Genomic DNA, 23,576 nt, shown 5'->3' with positions numbered 1-23,576 from the left:
AAATCCTAACATTAAAAATATTTAAATAAATGTATAGGGAATTTTAATCTTTTAGGAGTCCAAAAATATAATGGCCCAGCAACTTAGGCCAGATAGCATCAATGAAAAACTTGCTTTCTGTAAGAAGCATGGGGGCTTTTGGAAGTTCACCTCTTGGTATGTGGTTGGTGAGGGGCCATTATTAATTTCAAATATTGAAATTAAATCTTGTTTGTTGTACTGAATTCAGCTGTTGGTGAAATGCTTTCTATATTCTTGACTAGATAGGTACATTCCAGCTTAAACTGTAGAATGCAGAAGATACATACATTATTTTACTTTTTTTTTTTTTTTTCTTTCTAAAGGTTAGTAGATGATCTTTTTATCTTAGATATACACAAAATACATGCAGATAACAAAGTAAACAATCTCTTCCAGAAAAATCTTTGTCCCTAATACACTCTCACATGATGACAAAATATTCTGGGGGAACAGCTGTCATTATACCCTCTCCTTTGCTTCTGGAAGAGGTTAAAACTTCAAGAAGGGAATGAGAAGCCTCCTAAGGTATGATTTCTTGTTTCTTTTTAGCTGTTATCTGCTTTTACAGGGACAGTTCTGCCTCCTCACCTATCTGGCTGTATATTCCTGCTGCTTCCCTCCAGCTGGGTCTAGTGCTTGTCCAGTCTCTAGAAAGCCAGTTCTGCTTCCCAAACCATCAGCAAACTAACTCAGGGATGAAAAGTCTACTGCTTCTAAAAACTTCTGTTTCAGTGAGCTGCACTGGGGAGCCAGGCAGAAAACGAGATGGAGAGGGAAAGAGTAAAAGTAGATTGGGATCTAGATGGGAGACAAGAACCAATCTGCAGGGTGTTGTGTCCAGCCATCTCTTTGGATAAATGTGTATTTAGGAAGGTGGATTTGGCATTGGCTGAATGAGGAAAAGCAATTCATTGCAGCCTTCATTTTGAGTAAACACTTATTTTTGAGTAATCTGTATGGAAAAAATACAGGCTAGGCAAGGATGTACTTGTTGGGGAACTCAGAAAGAGGTTGTACAAAGGAGTACTTCAGAGACAAATCCACCTATGTAAGTGCACAGCTTGACTTCTTGAGACTTCTCCATCTACAGCATTTCTGTAAATAATTTCCTGAGTAGAGACCTTGACATTCTTTTATGTTGTTTCAGTATACAGTTCATGAACCACTGAGGAGAATGAGTTTATTGTTGCATCAGAGAGACCTGACTGAACACAAGGTAGAATGTATGGTTCAGCATGTTTGTTATGGGTAGGTACCAGTATTACATTCACAGTTCTACTGAACTTGTTATTAAAGTGTAGTTCACAACTGGACAAAGATAGATTGCACACCAAAACAGTAAGCAATTCTTAGTTGGCTAAAGCTATATGTTGAGTGCAACATAAACTGCAGTAGCTGATTATGAAGAAAATGAAACTGTTACAAATGTTATGTTACCCCTTTTTGAATTTGCATTTTCAAATAAAACATTTTGATCAACAAAAAATGAATTTAAAATTGTCCATTAAACAAAAAACAAAATGCTCAAATGTTTGTAACAGTCTTGCTATATGAGCTTTCTCTGCTGGAACAAAACCCTATAGCATGTAGGATTTTGAAATGTTTGTGTCTTTTTCTCTGAGTTTCTCAAGGCTTCTCCACCTGAAAACACTATACATGTGGGAAAGGTGTGGAGATTCAGCGAAGGTAGTTTCTGTAGAGCTATCTACAGAGGTTAGTTTAACCAGAAGCTGAAAGTAGCCCCTCTTTATTGTAGCCCTAGCTATACTTAGGCTTTTCTGTATGTATGACAAGCTGAGTAAGACTGCAGTACACAGTGAATGCTGCAGGTTTTCTCCTGACCCTCTCTCTCTGCCTTTTGTATACACTGTAGAAGGATAACTCTGACATGGAGAGAAATGGTTTGGGCTGGAGTCTAAGCTGTGAGGTTGGGAATGAGGAATGGGAGAGGGAACAAGGAAGAAGAGAAGGCATATGAAGTGAGATGTATTGTAGGAAAGCTGGAAACTATTGCCATATAGTTATTAAATGTAGGTTTGTAGAGCCCTTTCCGAGGCTAAATATGAGCAGAAAATGAAAGCTATTCCGTCTAGAGCTCTACTAGGGAAAAATAGGAGCTCAAAACTGAGCTCTTATCCATCTGCAACCTGAGAGCTCTTATCCCTTTGTCTTCATTGTGCTAAAATGTAGTGTGAGAACCTGCTGAACATATTGACAGCAAAATACTCTAAAATATTATTTATCATTATTAATTAGTCCTTTTTGTACTGACAGTGTCTTTGTAACAGGAGAAAGAAAAATTTCCTTTTTAGGGGAAAAGGAAGACAATGGGCCTTTCAAAAGAGTTCAATGACTTAAGCTTTAGGAAAACAGGAGGACAATCTGCCAGAATTCTGTAAAATTTGCAATAGAAAATGCTGTTACGTGTGGAAAGACAGATAAATTAAAAGTTTCAGAAGAGCTGTTCAAATAGAATTAGATACTTTGCTAAAATACAATTCCTTTCCCCTAAGAAAAACAAAATAAAAGTGTCTTAGTTTTATAATCTTTCATGGGAAAATTAGTCAGGATTTGTCACCTGATACCTGTAGAATTTTTCCTAGATTTACTAACAGAGCCACAGTTAAAAGCAGGAATAATGAAGTTTTATCTTCAGAGCCAAAATCTTTTCTTAATTGTACACAAATGCACCATCTGTATTGATGTAGACTGTGAATATTTGCTGGTGTAGATTCTCATTTATTTGTTTGAGAGTTTGGAATGTTTTTATGCATTATAAGCCATGTGTTACATGTGTTACATACATTACTGTGTATATAATAATTATTTAAGTTATACTGTATACTGGTAATGACATGTAGAAATGTTTTGCTTAAATATATTAGTAACAATGGAACACTTCAATGAGCTGGAGGTAAAAATAGCACAATGTTCAATACTGTTCATCTTGCAGTGCTTTAGACGACCTGCATTACATGCACAATGCCTCAGCTTCACAGCAGCTAATACAGGTGCTGTGAATGTTTTCTTTGATCAAAATGATTATTATTTTTTTAAAATCTTGAAATTTCAGGCTGTTTATCATCCTATGTCCTGAAGGTCTCTAAGATGCCTTATATTTCTGTTAGCCTAGGAAAAATCCACAGTCAGTCAATCAGGTAGAAAAATAGGTTGTATTTTCATCTCACAGAAGATCTTCCAGAAATGTTTTCTCCATTAGGAAGCTTTAAAGTGACCTGTTCCTTAACAAGAGAGCAGTAACCATCAAATTCTGCATGTTTAGAAGAGCTTTTGTATTCTTGATCTCCAGCATTGTGACAAAGATGTAGACCTGTCCTGAGGGCCCGCAGTTTGAAAGCCGCTGTATGCTGTACTTCAGTGATGTGGATCAGTTCTAGACCGGACCATCATTTTTAATCACAGTTTCTGGAAATGGCCCAAAATATTCTTATAATATCTACTTATTGTCTGTGATGAGCTTAGAGGTTGGAAATATTTAAATTCAACTGGGAAGAACCTACCTAGCATGTGAGGGTTATTGTTTTGGGATATTTGTGCTGATAAAGAGTGAATGCAGTTTGAGGTATTTTACAAATTTTTGAAGTGTTTGACATGGAAAAATTAGTATTTGCTATAGATGTTTTACTTTGCAAATGGATAAACTCAGAACATACACATACTCATTTGTGGATCGGTGATCAGCTGATCAGGAGGAACATGTTAAGTGTCTTAGTGTGATCATGTATGTATACCCAGAATCACCCTTAAAATTGTTTACCTCCACCTGAGAGTGCTACAGAACTGTAAATGTAAGGCAGTGTATGGGCCCTTGGCCACTTCTGCAAAACACAATCTTCCACATAAATAATCTAAAAGACTATTCCCTGAAATGGACATGTCTGCAAATGTAACAGACTAAAGTAAATCATGCTTCTCTGGATCAAGAGTCAATCAAAACCCCTTCTGCTAATGAGAGACAAGAAACCAGAACAGTAGAAAGCATATTGTGAACAGTCATCAATTAATAAAAGAAAAATGTCTGATTTGGGTATTGAGCCAGACGTGCTGTGAATGGAGTTGTCATGCACAAGTGGTGCTGAATAATACTAGTGGGAGAGAAAGAGGAAATTGTAATCATCTTAGTCTCTGGTATATCTTCTAGCAGTGTAATCATAACTAGTTGGCTAAAGACCTGTCTAGCCCTGGAAGAAGCTACCTGCTGAAATGCTCCTCAGCCATTCAGAAAACAAGGAAAAAGGCAGGTTATACAGTGTTTTGACCACATTCATTTGAGAGGGACTAAGATATTATAAAAAATAAATGAAAATCAATGTAACAGAAGTCAGTTGACAGTGAAAGTTTAGGAGCAATTTTCCTTTCTATAAAATGAACCTCGACACTGAAGTATTAGAAGACTTAGATCACAATAGCATGTCCCAGACCAGGTTGTCTGCTAAGGAAACTATACTTCCCTTAAGGTAATTAAAGCCACTGGTAGACAAGTTTGACAGTACTGCTAATTACTCAACTGTATTCACTGAAAGAGAGCTTGCAAAATATAATGTGTAGTATATTGGAAATGACGAAGACTCTAAGTTCAAGAGAAAAATAATAAGTTCAGAATTAGAAGTGCAAGCATCTTTGTTTAGTTTCTCCTTGTATTTACGTAGACCTGAAATTCATTCATCAGACAACTGAGGGGAACAAAGAGCTAATGTGACTCATGAACATTGGCTTTTTTGTTGGCTTGATTTTGTTTTTTATTCGGAGTACTGCCTTTTTCCTCAGTGAACCCAGTGAACCAGTATTGTGTGCTTAGAAGTGCCACTCCTCATCATGACCATGAGTCAGGCTGCTAGAATTGGGTTGGCCTTGCTTAATAAAACATCATTTTTATAAATCTTTCTGCCTTTGCCTTTTATCAATAATGAAGTATGCACATCAAATTGCTTTTTTTTTTTTTTTTTTTTTTTTTTCTCTTTTCAATTACCATAAGCCAAGAGCAGGAAGAACAAATAATGGGATAAAGGATTCACATGTCAGGCTTGAATTTCTTCAAGCATTCGGTAGGCAACTGATTGTGCCCACACACCCATCTGCATTTTTAAACGTTCGTATGTCATGTTCAGTGGAAACAGTATTGTTTATTTCCTAAAGGATGAGCAATTAGGAATGAATATAATTAATACACGTGATACAATTTTGGGTCTTATCACAGTTCCAACAAGCCATCCACATCTATGCTTCAGTAGGTTTTTTGAAACATTTGCAAATGACAGGCAGATGGCCTCTTTGGGTTGTGGTATTAAACAACAAAGATTAATATTACCACTTTTCATGCAGTATGTTCAGTCACATCTTGTCTGCCAGAAGCTGGTTGTTTTCAGTGCCTCTAACTATAAATACTTATGGTCTGCTCTCTAAATGAAAAAATAAACAAACAAACAAGCTTAAATCCTTAAGAAATCTCAACCTATAGATACACAGCCTTTGTCATAAGGTAATATGAACCTATCTTCTTTTTTCTCTTTCTCTTTCTCTTTCTCTTTCTCTTTCTCTTTCTCTTTCTCTTTCTCTTTCTCTTTCTCTTTCTCTTTCTCTTTCTCTTTCTCTTTCTCTTTCTCTTTCTCTTTCTCTTTCTCTTTCTCTTTCTCTTTCCCTTTCCCTTTCCCTTTCCCTTTCCCTTTCCCTTTCCCTTTCCCTTTCCCTTTCCCTTTCCCTTTCCCTTTCCCTTTCCCTTTCCCTTTCCCTTTCCCTTTCCCTTTCCCTTTCCCTTTCCCTTTCTCTCTTTCCCTTCTCTCTTTCCCTTCTCTCTTTCCCTTTTCCCTTTTCCCTTCTCTTTCTCTCTTTCTCTTTTTTTTTTTTTTTTTTTTTCCTCTTTTCCTTATTCTTTTAATCATTCCTTCCTTCCTTTCTCTCACTGCAAGTGGCAGTTTGGGGATCCAGTTGGGATCATCCCCATCCTTGGAGAGATCAGGTGTTATTTTATGGTTCTGCTACCTATCTACCTTTTTAAGAGACCAGAGTGTCTTCCTGTGATTTTACTGACTGTTTCTCATTGAAGAAGAATAATGCTTATTGTGATACCTTGTCAGCTTAGTGAAATTAACATGTGATCATACACTAAGGTTTCAACTTGATAGTGTAAGAACTACTTCAGGTCAGCTGGAAGTACTTTTAGAGAAGGTAGCTCCTTCACCTAAAAGCTTGAATTCCCAACACTTGGAGAAAGCAAATCTACATTGTTAGGCAGGAAATAGGATGGAATTGGATATTTCTAGCTTTGTGACACTTTGGAACATACCTGGCTAACAATGTCAATGGTAGGGTGTAAGCTAATACCTTAATTTTACTTTACCGTGACTTCCCAAAGTGGAAGAGCTCCAGATGATTCCCATTTAGAAACAGGAATTTCTACAGAATAAAGCCATCAGTGGAAAATGTTGAGTAGATCTATTGAAAAATCTACTTATAGTGGCATATACTAATCTCTGTTAATCACTGATTAGAAAACTAGTTGGAAATGTCATCTTTTCTCCCACTTCTGTATAACCCTATGCACATTCTTAGCACTTAATATAGAGTAAATGACTGCAATTTCATCTCCTCTGCACCCCTGAGGAAAAACTTGCTGGCTTAATTATTTTTATACAACCATTGTCCCAGTTTTTATCCACTTCATTTCATTTTTCTGTTTTAAATGACAACAAGGAAATAATTCTTATGTCTTATTACTTTGAAGGCATTGCATCTCTGTCATTTAGTAAACACCTGCCACACTAAACAGTCCCATTAGAGACCATAAAAGTATCCAAGAAGCTGTCTCATGCTTTATTCTGTAGCTTTTCCCTTCCATATATATTCTTGCTTGTGCTGATTGGTGGGTTCATTGTGATACTATAAATACATCTTTCAGTTCCTATACAGTTAGTTGGAAGACTTCCTGGAGCAATATTCGATACTCAAATCTTCATGAATAAGAAGCTGAATTGGCCGTATCTGTGAAAACTGCGTGTTGGAAAGTTCAAGCCATTTACATTGAGACATTTTATTTACTTTGACATTTTATCATGGATTATTTTTGCTGAGGACTTCATTAAATGAGCTTGACTGGATAATATGAAGATTCTTGGCACCACATTTTCTTAGTTCTCAAGATATGACAACTGGGATTAAACTCAAAGTAAATTAAAAAAAGACAATTGCAGTATTATCAGTGTTATTAAATATAGGATACTGTTTATGATACTGTGCCAAATATTGTTACTTTGTTCAGTTCTATTTCTGAACTGTAATAGCAGGATCTGAAAGAAATGGGGAGCTTGTGTTTTAAGAATATGGAGAATCTAGGCTGTGTCTTGTACACTCCCCAAATGCTGTTCCTAGCATTAAGTCCACTGATATTATTGAGCCTATGTAATGGCAAAACACCCATGCTGGCACTCCTCCTTTCAGTCATTTGCATGTTATTGAACTTCTGAAGTGAGATGGTGCTTAAGGTGAGAGAGGGAACCACAGTCCCTCTGGATGAATAAGTGGATGAGTAAGAAGAAAGTGGCCAAATATCTGAGAAATGGGAAATTAGATTTGAAGGATGTAACTACTTCACTTTTTATTTAGGGGATTTACATGTTGCAAAGCCTTTGTTATTGACATTGTGGCTCAGAATCTCAAAATTTAATCATTAATCTTAACATTTAATCATAACACCCTGAAATAAAAAATAAAAAATTGCAAAAACTTCAAATGCATCATCATGTTGTTTTATTGATAATTTCTTTGACTATAAAGAATACCTTTATTTTAAAACTGAATGTATCTTACATCATCTTTCAGATCTTGTTGGATCTCATATGCTCATTGACTCAGCAAATATCTGTCACACACATGTACTTGATATATTAAAAGCTTATTCAGTTTAGACATTGCAATCCCTAGTTTAGAGACATCACTCTCAGAGTATTTTGGTGTATATATAGGTCCTGTAGTTGTAAGTTTCTGTCCTTTTTAATCAGAAGTCTTGGAAAAGTCTCTTATGTCTAAACTGTTTACACTTGTACTAATGTATAAAAAATTAATCTTTCTTCTATTAAAATAAACATGACATAAACACAGCTAAGTACACACCCGGGAAAACAACTTTGAATGAAAGAAGGTAAATCATTCAGTGGTTAAAAGCAAATATTTCACTGTTGTTGATTTTAAACAGTTGTCTTGTTCTCTCTCTCTCTCTCTCTCTCTTAAATTAGAAATTAGTTCTTCCCAGAGGTAGATGGTTTCATTACATCTGCCTGAATAGCCTGACTAATTTATTTTCATGCCATATTTAGCAACTTATGTTGCTAAAAATAATTACAATAAAGTTATAACAACTATGCTATGTTTTGGCAGTCACACATATATAGAGAGAATCAAATGGAATGGAATGGAATGGAATGGAATGGAATGGAATGGAATGGAATATGTCAGTTCTAAGGGACCTGTGAAGACCGTTGAGCTGGACTGCCTGATCACTTCAAGGCTAACCGAAAGTTAAAACATATTACTGAGGGCATTGTCCAAATGCCTCTAGAACACTGGCAAGCTTGGGGCATCAACTACCCCTCTAGCAAACCCGTTCTAGTGTTTGACCACCCTCACAGTAAATAAATTTTTCCTCATACCCAGTATGAACCTCCCTGGATTCAGCTTTGTGCTGTTCCTGTGCATCTTGCCACTAGTTCCTTGGGAGAAGACTGGCACCTCCCTCTTCAGGAAGCTGTAGGGAGCAATGAAGTTGCCTCTGAGCCTCCTTTTCTCCAAACCAAATGATTCAAGTGTCCTCAGCCTCTCCTCATAGGACATGCCTTCCAGCTCTTTTAGCAGTTTTGTTGCCCTCCTCTGGATGCTTTCAAGTACCTTAATGTCTTTTATTATTGTGGAGCAGAGACCTTTACACAATATTCAAAGTGAGGCCAGAGCAAAGCAGGAGAATCACCTCTTTTGACCATCTGGATACACTGTGTTTAATGCACCCCAAAATGTGTTTTGCCCTCTTGGCTGCCAGGGCACACTGCTGACTCATGCTGAGCCTGCTACCAACCAGTGCCCCCAGGTCCTTTTCTTCAGTGCTGCTCTCCAGCCACTCGTCTCCCAGTCTGTACCTGTGTCTAGACTCTCTCCATCCCAGGTGAAGAACCAGGCATTTTCTTTTGTTGAATTTCATGCCGTTGCTCATTGTTCAATGCTACAATCTATCTTGACAACTCTTCAGGCCTCTTGACTCTCCAGGAAGTCAACAACACCTCCCAGTTCAGTGTCATCAGTGAACTTGCATTCAACTCCTGCATCCAGATCATTGTTAAAAATGTTGAACAGAACTGGCCCTAGAACTGATCCCTGCTAGTGACTGGCCACCAGCCATATGTATATATATATAATGCTGTGTATAGTATTTTTAATTCTTTAATGGAGTTCAGTGTTCTTATTGTGCACCAGGTGTGCACCATTGTGCACTGTGTGTCTGATTCAATGTCCACTGTGCATTTCCTTTAGTGAGATTTGGTTTATGAACTATTGTGAAATGTTTTACATTTTCACAACTTACTCCTGTATTGGGGCTTTATATACATGGCTAAAAATGCTTGCAATCATAACACAACTGAGAGTGCAGATAAATTAGTCTCATATTGAAGGAACAGTATATTAAGCGGGACATGCTTACTAAATGTTGCATATGTGAAAGCAAAGCAAAGTCTCATAAAGCTTCAGATTCCTCTGTGTTGCTCATCTTTAGATCTGCAGATGTTTGGTTACTTGATTATGGATTATTGCAGTAGTTAGAATAATTCTTGGACAAATAGGTTTTCCTTTTTTTTTTTTTTTTTTTAATTTCCTTTAAAAAGAAAAAAGAAAGAACTGTAAGGAAGAATATTTCCCCCCTTTCCCCCCCCCAGAATTTAGGGGTAGTTTCTTTAGCAAAATTGTTCTCTGAATAGCAGTGTTTAAAAAAACACTGCGATAAAATACAGTGTGAAGCCTATTCAGAGAAGGGTGTGTATTTCTGCATCAAGGACGTTGAAAGTTCCTGTCTATATTTTCTGCTTTACTCCCCCTTTTCTGTTCTGTGTAGCACACCATGTAATTTCCAGCCCATTTATATCTATAATCAGAAAGTGCATAACATAGTCTACCCTTGAGTGATTGTGTGGAAGAATGTATCAATGTTAAATAGCAATGTGACTAATTTTATTTTGAATTCTTATAAAAACCTAAATTAGATTATGAAGTACAGTCTAAAAATAGTTTATAAATATGATAAGAACTTAAAAATAAGAAATGGAAGACAATTTGAAGACTTGTGTCTCATAATATTCAGGTCAATGTTAATGCTAAAAAGGGCTATTGTACTTTTTCTGTTTAGAGTGTCCCATAGTGAGAAACTTTGGTGCGCTTCTTCTTTAGATGGCCTGGTTATTACCTCTCAGATGCAATAAAATTAAATTAAGGAATTGTCTACATGAGTTTTGTACAGAATGTAAAATACGTGGTAGTAAAATGTGCTTTAAAATGCACGCTTAACTCACTTGCAAGCAAATCAGACTTATTGCAATGACACCTCTCCTTCAGCAGCTCCTTGACTGTGCTCTGTGGGCCACCAGTCTTCTTCAGAATGTTCTGTGGCTCTCTCTGGAGAGCTCATGGGATCGTGCAGTGCTCATTCACTTTGTTTCCATTCCTTTAATTGCATGAAAAGAAGTTAAAAACCTGTCAGTACTTTCCCAGTGCAGTCTAGTTTCACTATAACAAACCCAAGGGAGTCCTGGAGAATTGTTCATCCTAACAGGGTTGTTTTGCAATTTGCTGCACTGAAATTGTGAAGAAACATCCGATTTCTAATACCCAGTAATCAGTTGTGCTTTTATGGCAATTACTTCATGCTGTTTAATATTTAAATGATGCTTTAAGAAGAAAATAATGAGGAAATTAAAAAGGGAAAAACAAAATGCACATTCAAAGGCTAAATCCTGCATGCTGTGATAAAGACAAAGAAAATAGAGCTTATATGTAGATCAGCCTTCTGTAAGCACACACTCCAGTAGGCCTGATGACCAAGGAGAACATACCTTTTTTCTGTTGAAATTATTGAAATTAGGGGGAAGTCATGACTTACTTTTAATGAAGTTAGTCCATGCTTACTTTCTTTGTAAACATAGTCTGTAGCTGTGAAAGGAATGGAACTTGTTTTCTGTTAAAAGAACTGATGAATGATGAATGCAATTGCCATGATCTGTAGAGAAGAGGTCCCACAGTCAATGTTTTCTAATGTCACCTGTGTTGTAAAGCTTATGACTCTCTGTTCTACTTCTCATTGCAACATCATATAGTATGTACTAGCAGGGAAAATTCATGGCCCCCATTTAAAGTCAGCCAGACAACATTTATTCCAGAGTTCTGTTTAGTTGCTCTTAATCTCAATAGGCTGCTGTAATTGGTTTATTCAGGCAAAACCAACAAGCATCACTCTTTTTTTTTTTTTCTTTTTTTTTTTTTTTAGACTGTCTAGTGATTGTTGCTCCACTTTAATGTAATTTTAGCTAAATTTAATTTCAGATCATCTCAGCTGAATTACTAAATAATAACATTAAAACCAAAACAAGCCTGAAAAAACAGATACACACTCAGATCTTGTTGTGATTGCAATTCAGGAAAGCTAAAGCCAGACATAAAAGAACTTGAATTTATTTGAAACAAGGTATATTTTTTGAATAAACTAGATGTAGGTATTACATTCTCAGTATTAATATTGGATGTATGCAGACAGGCATCTGCTTTCATTTGATTCAATCACTTTAAAAACATCTTTAAGCTTTAGCAACTTTATATAAATTCATTATTTTTAATGTCTTTCTTAATATCAGCATTTATTATCAAATTATCTGTTAATTAAAAAGGAATGACATTGTCCTAGTATCTGGCATGTTCTAGTTGAGTTACTCCTTCATGTATACCTGTAGATATTTACAGTTTCCATTTGCTAGTTTCAGATTTCATGGTTTGTTCAGTACTCTAGCCATGACCCACTGAATTCTCTGGTAGGGAACCTAGTAGCATCTTGATAGACAAAGAAAATAAAACAGTTATTTACCCTGAGCTTTTATTTAGCTATGGTGTCACTGGCCATCCCTCTTTCTTTGGGCACAAAAGAGCTGGAGAACTGGCTTAACACTGAGATATACATGTAATGTGAAGATGCATATGGCCCTGCTGTTGGGGACCGATGCTTCTGGAAATTACAAGGTGAGGAAGCAGCAGATCTCCTCCTGCTGTCCAGCACACAAGGTGCTCCTGTGGGGGTGAATCAGTGGGAGCATCCTCGTGAGGTCACGGCAAACTGAAACAAGTCTATGCCAGTCAACAGTAGCTCTACCTTTTGCTAGGACCAGAGTAGTGTTTGCTCAGGAGAAAGAACTAGTTAAATAAAAGTTATATGTGTAGAAATGGCAAAAGTACTGTCCTTCCTGAGTCCGTTCTAATTGTGTGCTGAGCTCTTGTTAGAAGCTGTTGGTCCAGCTGTAGCCTATTCTCTTTAGATATTGTTTATATCCTAAATTTTAGATATATAGTGCCTCTCTTAGACCCTTGAAGCCCGTGATCAGCATAATAGGGCAAGTCCTATGCAAATTTCTGTTTTGTTTAGATTTAAATATTAGCACATAGCAGACAATTAACAGTGATGTCACTGGTCTGGCTATGCAGAGGGTAAGGAGAATTAATGGTAATGCTAATGCTGACTGAAACTGTTTAAAGCCCTCTCTGGTTCCACATCTGCTGCTCTTTTGGTTTGGAGAATTTTTGCTAACATAACAACTAGTTGAGCAATGGTTTGGTGTTTACAGTTAAAACCATAGCTGCCAGGTGTTTGTAGTAAATCAGTGACTGGCTCTATCCAGATACCTGCATTATCATACCTTCTGTAAAACCAGACAAAAGTAACAGTATTGGACAAAAAAAGGCCTTTATGACTTACCATGATGGGTCATGAGTGCAATATGTGCAGTTTGAGTATCACTTCTGACCACTCTTTAGTACTACAGTTCCTGTTCTGCTTGTTTCTGCATGAAAATAATAAATTTGCACTACCCTTATTGCTTGCAGATAGGAATACATATCAAGAAAGATTGCAGCAAATGCTGTTTTAGATCTCATGAAGTGCCATGTGATAAATCTAAAGGTGATCATCTGTGGCAGTAAAGAATATATAAACTGAAATAAACAGAAATAAACTGATCTAGTTAGCTGCCACTGTCATAGACATACAACATTCATGACTTTTAGTTTTCACATTTATTTTGCTATTTGTTATACTGTACTGATATTTGTGATGTTTTCTTGTTCCAGATCATGCAAAAGAACTTTAAACAGTGCAGGTATGATCATGTAACTTTCTAAAACTCACTGGTGGTTGATAGAACTGTTCCAGTGTTGCCTCAGGTGCTGCTCAGAGAGAGGTTACCTGCATGCTGGAGCACTTCTGTAACAGAAATGGGACAGTGGTTATTTGTTTGCAAATACAAATTTCAGCATAATGACTTGAAATGTGCCTTGGTTATTTAATCATTGATAATACTAATAGCATCCAAATAAAGCAATATTTTACATCTGTTATATATTTAAAGTTTAGTCATTCTCTGACAGCTGAAATTATTTAATAAACATTTTTTTTTTTCTGAAGATTTTTTTTTTTTCCTTGTACATCAGTTTTCATACTAACACACTATTTCTTTATGGCTTTGAAAACAAGTACTTATTTACAGAGACAGAAACTTGTCAAATATACAATACATATGCTACTTTAGCTAAAACATCTGTAATGTAAGTTGTTCTAAGTCATTCCGCTTCATCATGTGTTATTTTATACATCATTGTACTCTGCAGTTGTCACAGAAATTTTGCAAACTTTTCTGAAGTAATAAGATAATACCCAGCTATTGTTTTCCAGTATTTTTTTTTCCCCATGAACGTAGGAAAAAAAATTATATATATATCTAATTCCCATTTAAAATGTGTAAATGTAACAATGTTTACCATTGATACAGTGAAATCTAGGATAGTCTTGCAACTTAGATTTTAGTTACCTAATGTCCCTTTAGACATGCTGCTTTCTAAGAAGAAATTAAATAAGATTTTATAGTATAATTACTTTTTCTATGTCTTGAAAATCATTGATCCTGCTTCCCTTTAAATCTCTAAAAATGCCAATGATTTAAAAAGCAGACTCATGTCTCAGGTTGATATATATCACTGATCACGTTTAGCCAACTAGGGTTCAAGATGAGAAAGATTTGATATCTCTGATCAAATGTAGGCACCTGTTTATGGGCAGGAGGAATAATTTGTCAGGTTCTGCTGGCTGATCTCTTCATGAACACAATGGATAAGAACTAGCTCTTATGAAGACATAAATTTTAGACAGCTAAAATAACGTAAGATTAGTCTTACCTGCCATTCTTCACCCTCACCTCAGTTCCAGGCTGAGAATTAAAATCTCTTTGTGTAATGATCATCATTCAACATTCAGCCATCCACCAAGGACTGCACATTTTACTAGAGTCATTGCAGTATAAACAACTCATGTTTCAGAGGACTAAGATACTGCCTTAAAAATGCAGTTTCGTAAGAGTGCACAGTTCACAATTGTTGTTTATTTATTTTTTTTCCACAGTTCATCATGCTGGATTTCAAAACATCCAGCTGTATTTGTCTGGGAAGGGTCTGTTACTGACTGTAAGGAGACACTTTGAAGATGCTTGTTTAAAATAAATATTTATGTGAGTTTATAACAGTTGTGAAGATAGTTAAACAATATAATTCTCAATATGATTTAGACATACAATACACTTGGAAGGAAGAAATAACTGATTTTGCTCTAAAGTTAGAACTATGCTGTCAGCTGGTTAGTCTCTGGGAATGTCAGAAACTAAAGCAGCCCAAAACAAAAGAATGAAGTTGTTAGCAATCTTGTCTCATGAGCTCTCTCTCTGTATCTTTCTCTGTCTCTCTGTCTCTCCAAACATAAACCTAGGGTAAGGATTGCTGGAGCTGCTGCTTCTGCTGAGAGACCAGTCTTTTAATGATATATGTGGAAGAACAGTAGTATTGTGTCAATACTGCCATGTAAAAGCCTTTTTATTTGTTGGGGGTTATACATTGTAAACAGGTCTTTCACTGTGACAATGGAATATTTCTTCTAAGCTAAAAAAAAAAGTGTTCTGTAGTGATTAGGCCAAGTACTTCAAATCTCATTGCGTGGTACCTTCTTCTGTGTCTTTCTAAGAAGATTACTGATTTAGAAGATTTTCAGCAGAATTTGTTGCTAACTTCAACACAGTCACAGGTGTCTGTGTCACCTTGGCTGAGAGGGGAGCTGTACATGAGCTAATCCCTGGTAATTGACTACATGCACTCCAAAAGCACTGTAAACATGCTATGATAATACTGTGATTGCACTATCACACCACAGTGGAGGTGGCTTCAATGACTGTTTCACTTCTTAAGAAGTACACACTAGAGAAAAGTGAAGGGCAGTTTGTTCAGCAGCCAGTTTCTAGGGTTTGCCTGTAAATTTAGCCTAAAATAGCAGAACCAGCTTAAGTCCTCTGGCTTTTAAAGCCAGTCAGTTATCTACCAGCTTATCAAATAGATTCCTAAATCACACCATGCTGTTTGAAAAATAATCATAAGAAAACTAGATTGAGAAGGAATAACTGGAAATGTGACAACATCAGTGTGTCTCAGTTGATATAGTACCTGGTGGCAGTGAAGTGAAAAGATAAGAAGAAAAGCAAGCAAAAGAAAACTGAAATGTTATTCCAGACTTTGAAGAGGTTAAGGTTCACAAGGAATGATGAACTGAAATCCAACTGGAAAATTTTATATGATAAACTGGCAGAAATTATGTAATTTTGAAAGCTGCTTTGCTATTGTGCGACTGCAGTATGACTTGCATATGAATGTTCTTTCTTGGTAGCAGCATGACAAATTCATAGACCATAAGGAGCAGAGACTGGGCATGTGTGCTATTATGCAACCTGAAAGTATAAAAGGTAGAAATAAAATATTTATGTTACCTAATGATAACATACTCTTTAGCCTAGGCTTTCTAAATAGGCACAATTAGATCTCAACAACTCGCAGATCAGTATGGCAATGGTTAACATATCATTGGCAGCAATGAGAAAGGAAAAGGTGATGGTTCCTAATATTGTGATTAACTTGCTGATCATCATATTTTGCTGTCTCTTTTCCTTTCCTTAGGCAATTTCTTTGAAGAGTCATGTACTAGAAGAAGAGGGGTTAATATGAAAATCAGAGAGAGCTGAGGCTGTATCAAGAAGCCAGTGCAGGTTGAGTGGATTTTTGCACAGGGGAAGCATCTGTAGACAAGATGAAACAACCACTGTATAAGCAAAGACCTGAAAGGTATCACTCTTTCTAATTATCATAAGTATGACAGCCACCAAAATCATACATCATAAGAATGACTACTGCCCTTGAGAATTTAAGACTTAATGCTCATCAGGATATTTATGGCCTCATTGAGTAAAAAGCCATCTTACTTTGTAAGAGCAACACTGAGCTCAGGCTGACATAAAGTTTGATGAAAAGTCAGGATGTGGTTTTGTGGACTTGGTGCCACATGGACGTGGTCAGAGCACTGGAAGGGGAAGCTTAACACCATGATTTTGGAATCTGAGGAACACAATTACAAGGCTGAAAACCAGCAATGGTTAACACATCATTGACAGCAATGAGAATGGAAAAGGTGATGGTACCTAATATTATGATTAACTTGCTGATCTTATAGTACCTATTATAGTATCTGAAACCTATAGTATCTATTCCTCTTTTTCAGTCCTAGTTAATCTCTTCCTTTTAACTACAAGACTGCAGTCTATCAAATAGAAAGCAAGTAAAGAGAGATTCTCTAAACATGAGCTAAATTAAAACAAATTGTTTCGGGTTTAGTAGCAAAGCAATTCCCAACCACTGCAAAGGTGAATTTAAGAAGCATAAGTCAGTTAAAATCAGCACCTTCTGAAAAGATTTATTCTTCTCATGTACTTTCAGAGTTTTGTAAGGAATAGCAGTCCATTATATCAACGGAGCAATCCTGTAATCCTTGTGAAGAAGCAACATTAATCTCCAGTGATGTAAGGTATGTCTGCAAGCCTGATAAGGTGTTTCTGCAAGTTAGTTCCTGCTGAAAGGCCCTGTGATTCTGTTAAATTGTTATTCATTCCAAAGCAACCCATCTGAAGAGGCAACGTGTGCTAATGTGGGTTTGCCACTTTATGGCTATGACCACACAGCTGCTTTTGATCTGCTTGGAATATGATCAAACCTACTTGCTCTATATTATATGGGTGCATCTATCGTGAAACATACCTTTTGCAAAGTGCATATAAAAGCACTTCAGTGTAAATTAGGCCAAACTCAGTCGTTGAGTAGGTCTGAAGTCCATTGAGGTTATTCCATTGAACAACTAAGTTAAATTTAGTTTTCTGTCTTTTTAGCAACTCAGCAGAACTCCGTGCAAGCAAATGACATCATCCAAGACTCTTAGCTAAAACAAGGATAATAGCCTTTCTTCTGCATAGCTGTTCATATCATTGCAAATGCTAATTGTATTTTTGTGCACAATAATTGGAGTGAAACATAAAAAAAACAAAAACAAAAACAAAAACCAAAAAAAACCTGTTAGGGCTGTGTGTGCTTGCATTGGGGTTGTTATTTCAGTGGGTCTGGAGAGGATGGTGAAAACAGTGAAGCAGGCTTTATAAACCCTGTAGGAGCAACACTAGTACTGCCACTGAGCTTTCTATTTTAGCACTGTTGCAACTGGTTTCTAAGTGGAAGAAATGTAAGAGGCACAATAAATATTAGAGTGGTAGGAAAGCAAAAGCAAGCAAGGACTAAAACTTGTGCAGCGGTAGGCCTGCCTCTATACTCTAGGGGGGCAAAGGGTTGGTTCAAACATATCATGGCTGTGCTTTATGCAGGAAAAGAAGACTTGCTTTCCCAAAATAGTGAAAGCTTATAGTGTAAACACAGCCCATGGTGTGTGTATATCCTTATGAAGCTTTCTTTACAGTGCAGTGCCAGAACTTACTTCCTTGATAAGCTACAGAATGTAGTACAGATGCAGGCCTGTAGCTGAGGTCGCAAATTAGAGTTAATTTGGATATCTCTGCACTGGGTTGGTTTGGTGACATTTGTGTTAGTAAATAAAAGAGGACAAGGCGTGCTCTCTGGTCATGTGGTCAAATGTCCATGGCATAACTGATGTCCATATGATAAATTGTTTTTGCCTTGCCCTTTCTGCCTGTGAGGTGTAGTCCCCATCTCATGTAAAACCCTCAAGCTGTGTGTCCAGTTCTATGTGCAGGAGCACTGCTGAGTCCTGGCTGGTTTCTTGGTATAGCCTTAGTGACCGACTTCCTTTTTTATCCTATAAACTGAGTTAAAAGGAACCAAGGTAAAGCTGAAATGTAAATACTAATGTATTTACATTTAATGTAAATGTAATGTAATTAAATGTAAATCTGTCTAGATACCTGTCTATACTGCTGCTGGTGTAGTGGTGGCTCTGTATAGCTGAATACCGGAGAACTGCCTACTGAAGACATTAGCTCATTTGGCTTCACGAACCTCTTCATGACCTTCAAGCCAAACACATGGTTAAGTGTTTGGCTGGAAAGAGACCTCTTTTATACTGATAAGAAATACTGTTTTCAGTGCAATTGGACACTCATTCTCTCATCTCTCCTTTAACCTTTCTTTTCTGCTGTTGCCTATAATAGATGCACAGTCCCACTTCACTTTCCTACCTTATTACCACAGTTGACATCTCCATCTTACCTCTCTCAATATAGAGATCAACATTGATCTCTCAACATCTTTCTTTATTTTATTTTATTTATTTTTTTTTTTAATTTGAGCCTTTCCTATACATTCAAGTCCACCCTACATCAGATTTTTTCCTCAGACTGGCCTGTGAAAGACTTGTCATATCCATCCTAGATTTCTCTAGTTACTTTTCACAGTTGTGTGAAGTATTTCATGATAATGGCTGTTCATTGTATAGACTGTTTCTTCATACTAAATCCAGAAAGTTAAAGAGGTTGTTGTAGAAGAAATAGAAAGAATAGAAATAGATGAAATCCTATCTCCAATCAGTCCTTTTTGAGGTACCTAAAAAGAGTGAATATTAGAAAATTTTTAGTTTTATTTATTTATTGTTAGTTAACTGTCACATACCAGAACTTAGAGACTGTAGAATCAGGAAACTTCATTTATACTGCGGTACATGGTTGAGCTGATCCAAAGAGCCACACTTTGTCAGAGGTTTTTTTTTGTTTGTTTGTTTGTTTTGTTTTGTTTTGTTTGTTTTCTGATAATTTATAATTTGGGCTATTCTACTATTTCCCACACACCTGGATGATGTCTGAGTAAACATGCACTTAAAGAAATGCATTTCTGATACTACTGTCTCTAAACAGATCACCTGTAGAATTTCTTCAAATTTGTATATACTGAAAACATAGATATATTGCACAAGCTTGAGAATGTACCTTCCAAATTATTCTAAAGATGGGTAGAAAAAAACCTGGTGGTATTCAAGAAAACACAAGACTTCACCATGTACAATTTAATACTGTATTAAACACTGAACTGAAAGGAATTTAATGATTGGAAGTAGAAAATGTCTAGTCTTTTAATCCTATCTGTTAAACAGAAATGTTATTAAATGACACTGTAGTTACCTAAAGGATTTAATATCTTTCTTAGATGGCAATCAGACAATTTAAGCTAATTAAAAAACAAAAATGTACTGCTTTTCCTGTTTGGAAAAACATCTATAGAATGTAATGGGAGAAAGACAAGACCTTATTTAGGTTGTAAAATGCAATGAATGATTTCTGACATGTAGAAGATGTTGTGCTTTCCAGTAAAAGAAGAAGTATGGCTAATCTTTCACTATTTAATGAATTGATTTATTTCTTTAAATTGTTAGAAAGTGCATGGGCATCATTTCATTACTCTGCTGTTTAAATGAAACATCTAGATCCTTAGGGCAGGCTCTGTCTTCCAGTGATATATACATATAAAGGTTGGTCCTCTGGACTTGGACTGCAATTTCTAGGCACTGCCATGCTGCAAATTATAAACATCTATGCGAAAATGCTTTTTATGCTGTTTGGCTCTGAATCAAGAATGAATAAGTCACTTCTAAAGATTCTGGCAAATAAATTGGATCTCCAGTCGCCTCTTGTACACATGTTCAGCTTCCAGTAATCTGCTAATTACTCTTAAAATTAGCACTGCCTGCAGCCTGCAGGAAAACATGCAGTAAATCTTCAGTCACGTGAACTTTTGAACCCAGACTTTTAATAAATATAATGAGATGGTCACTTAATAAAGACTTTAATCAAAATTTTAGAGTGCTTCATTCTGCACTAAAATGCAGAGAGGATTTACAAATAAGGAAACCAAATTGTATATAATGAATTGGGAATAAAATATGACTGATTATTCCAGCTTCAAATGGCTGGAATAGAGCTGTGAGAGAACATCCCTTACCAAAAATCCTTAAATCCCCTTATATTCTTCCTTGAAAAAGTTGAACTTCTATTTCTGAAAAAACTCTTTGAAGTCTATTAGGCGACTCCATCTTATTCCAAAAATTAACTCCAAGAAAACTTCTGACAAGACATACAATCACTCTCTTTTTAGAAAGAATCAAATGTGCATTTTCAAGAGGGAAAAATACAGAGGAGTTTTTCTTTCATAAGCTGGGGGAAATGGGAAGACTGCAAAGAAGCTTTTATGATGGTATGGAGTACAGCATTGGGGTGAAGTGGCTGAAAAGGATATAAGAAATTAGTGCTGTATGGACTGTCATGCCACAATATCTGATTTTTTTCTTGTGGTACCCTACTGGGATGATCCAGTTTTGAGAAGCTTTGACATGACACTTCTGTTCGTATTCACATTCTTGTTGGGGTACACCTGCATTATGCCCTGCACCACCATCCCCTTCCCTTTTCCCTCATTCAATGTTCCTGCATAGTCCGGATCTACAGGACTACACTGTGGGGAAAGAGGCATCTGGTGCTGAAGTTCTGCTGATATGTGTCTAAACCCAGCCCAGATCTTTTGTATATGGTAGTAGAAAATCAGGCTGATTCCCTGGGCACTCACACTCTCAACATTTTAGCCTGGTGTTTATTTAGTGTTCAGTATTTAAAACAAAACAAAATAAAACAAAACAAAACAAAGCAAAACAAAACAAAACAAAACAAAACAAAACACCAGGAAGCATTTTAAATATCGGGAATTCAAAATCTTGTGCATGGTATCTACCATGTTTGGATTTTGAGCCTGTTTCAGCTGGTAGGCATGATTCCAATCAAAACAATTTGTGAGTAGAATCAACCTTTGGCAAGGTTTCAACTATTTGAAGATTTAGAGAGCTGGAACTCTATTTTTACAGCTGTTTCCATATGAATTTATGGATTTGAAGTAAACCCCTTTTTGGTGTATAAGCACTGTTCAAAATGGCATCTTTTGGACCCCAGTTCAGAGTTTCAGCTAGTCTTGAGCAATGCATCTTTTTCAACTCTGTGCAATTAGTATGTATAATTTTACAGAAGCAGCAGTGTAAAATGTAAACTGTGTCTGTGTGACCATGGCAGTAATCATTTGATCAACAGTGGTCTTTTGAAAACTTTCAAGACTTTTTCTCAAGCTATGAATGCCTAAAGGATTCCTACTTTTCCTTTTCTAAAATACAGTTTAAAAATTATGTTGGATTTTTTCCTCTATTCAGCCACATATTAGAAGTATTTTTCATCAGTTCTACTACTGTTCACTTTAGAATTAAACCTGACATTACAAACACTGAATGTACTTTGTTAGTAGAAGTCGACCTTTTAAGCTTTCATTTTTCAAAGTGTCTGCTTGTCAAAAAACAGAAAGAAGGTGGGGGGATTGGGGGTGGGGATGGATCACATATTGTATAGTAACAAACAAAAAAGCAACACAAAAGATTTTTCTTTTGAAACCTGGCATGTACTCCAGAATAGTTCTTGCCATGGGAACATTTAATTAATCTCAGCAGCTTCCACTTTTCCCAGTTGGGTACTGTCCTGTCACTTCTCCTGGTAATTGCAAATACAAAGCTGTTTTACATACAATAATGGGTGAGTGAGTTGGTGTTCCTGCTCATTTTGCTAAGCTGCAGAAGCATATTCTCAAGTATATTGCACATTACTGGAGAGTGCATTTACCCAAGGGAAAATATGCCCCAAAATAATTTATGATCAGCCCAGTTCTAGCAAAATGCAAGGAACATGTTGTCCTCTATGGAGCAGTGACGCAGTTTCACTGATATAAAATTAGATGAGGCTAAGACTGGGTGCTCTGAACGGCTGCATGATGGACACATGGCTTTGAGTCCTGCACTGGATTTGTGTTTTCTTTGTGTGCATTTAGCACAGCTGTGGGGTGAGGACCCAAGCCCATCATATACACACGGGATAGTAATGCCAGCTTCTGCAGATTTTTTTTCAAAAGAGGTGGGAGGTTCATGACTTGAATACACACAGAATGAGCCCCATAGGTCATTTGATTGAATTGGGTAATGGTCTGATTTTTGTGGTGAAGGGGAGAGAAGAGAGAGAGAAAAAAAAAAAAAAAGAAAGAAAAGGAGAGAGATGAAAACAATCATCCTCTGATACCTTCAGACTTCAGCAGAGAAGATGGGGCTACCTGTCACTTGTCTTTCAACTCTTTAAAACTGACCTCTCTAATTCTTATATACAGTGAGGACTTAGACAAGAAATTAAACTATAAAGATACAATTACTGGGGAACAGTGTGTGTGTATACATATATATATATATAATTATATATACTCATATATACACTACCTATATAATACTTTTATATACAACTATAAAATAAAAGGCAGACTTCACTAATAAAAGAGAAGTGTTAAATACTTCCAGGGTTCTTCCACTACTGAAGCTACTGCAAATCAGTATACTGCTACAGAAAAGCAGGATAATTAAAGTGTTAATTATTGGGTTAATCTACCATGAACTGCCTGCTGGAGTGCAGTGTTGAGGCTTGACCATGGATGACCATTTGAAAAACACAACTGGATTGTGAGAGCTGACCCAGCTACCTCAGTCTTAGGTTTTCAGTTGTAATGAGTTTTTTTTATTCAATTTAAAACATACAAGAAACCCTCAAGTATGCTTAATTACACTTTCTTATAACACAAGAACCAGCTCTTTTCAGTTCTTTTAATTAAGAGATACTTAAGGAAGCAGAAGCCAATAATTTTATGTGTGTGCTGGGCCTGGTCTCAGAAACTGGAGCTATCAGCTGCCCACTGTGAAGAACTCCCTACTTTCTACTGCTTTCCAAACTTTCATTGTGTGGGTTGAAAGATAGGCAGGAGCTTGCCTTAGGCTACAATTATCATTTTTACTGTAGCATCCCCAATAG

At 36.5% G+C, this 23,576-nt stretch overlaps 2 long non-coding RNA genes across 10 annotated transcripts in view; one reads left to right on the top strand and one right to left on the bottom strand.

Annotated features, from left to right (window-relative positions):
- The window catches only part of LOC137849590 (uncharacterized), a 38,691-nt gene extending 15,613 nt beyond the window's left edge, over positions 1-23,078 (top strand). The window contains exons 3-4 of the long non-coding RNA XR_011091978.1: positions 16,318-16,482; positions 17,131-23,078. This is a non-coding gene — a long non-coding RNA (uncharacterized lncRNA). The remainder of the gene's footprint in view (positions 1-16,317; positions 16,483-17,130) is intronic.
- On the bottom strand, positions 7,769-16,330 carry LOC137849589 (uncharacterized). Of its 9 annotated transcripts, XR_011091977.1 has the most exons (7): positions 14,503-16,330; positions 13,460-13,534; positions 13,031-13,115; positions 12,012-12,114; positions 11,174-11,290; positions 10,587-10,738; positions 7,769-9,918 (listed from the first exon to the last, which is right to left on the bottom strand). It is a non-coding gene; the product is annotated as an uncharacterized lncRNA (long non-coding RNA). The 9 variants fall into 9 exon arrangements; XR_011091972.1 differs by having other exon boundaries at positions 12,012-13,115; XR_011091975.1 differs by lacking the exon at positions 12,012-12,114 and having other exon boundaries at positions 12,149-13,115.
- Positions 23,079-23,576: the final 498 nt, after the last annotated feature.

Source organism: Anas acuta, chromosome 1, assembly GCF_963932015.1.
Source record: "Anas acuta chromosome 1, bAnaAcu1.1, whole genome shotgun sequence".
Taxonomy (NCBI): Eukaryota; Metazoa; Chordata; class Aves; order Anseriformes; family Anatidae; genus Anas; species Anas acuta.
This window is presented reverse-complemented; position numbering and strand designations above follow the sequence as displayed.